The sequence below is a fragment of the Petaurus breviceps genome, unplaced genomic scaffold, assembly GCF_028583685.1.
Source record: "Petaurus breviceps papuanus isolate PSGF00001 unplaced genomic scaffold, PetGlider_PUasm1.0 90865, whole genome shotgun sequence".
Lineage (NCBI taxonomy): Eukaryota > Metazoa > Chordata > Mammalia > Diprotodontia > Petauridae > Petaurus > Petaurus breviceps.
In genome coordinates, this window is record NW_027187367.1 from 15,649,815 (window position 1) to 15,650,048 (window position 234).

Below are 234 nucleotides of genomic sequence, written 5' to 3' on the forward strand. Positions count from 1 at the left end.
AAGTACATTATACAGATAGGAGAAATTATAGTAAAATCTTTTTTTTTTAATCTTGCATCAACTGACATGACTTGTCCTTGTGTAATAATTCTGCCCCTGTGTATATGCCAGGTGTCTATCTCAGACCAAGAGATCCCTAGGGCAGGGTAAAGTCTAGCCCTTCCTCCTTCCCTTTCCCTTCTCCTTCTCTCATGCACATTCTTCTCCTCCTTCCTCCCTGTCCTGCCAATTTTT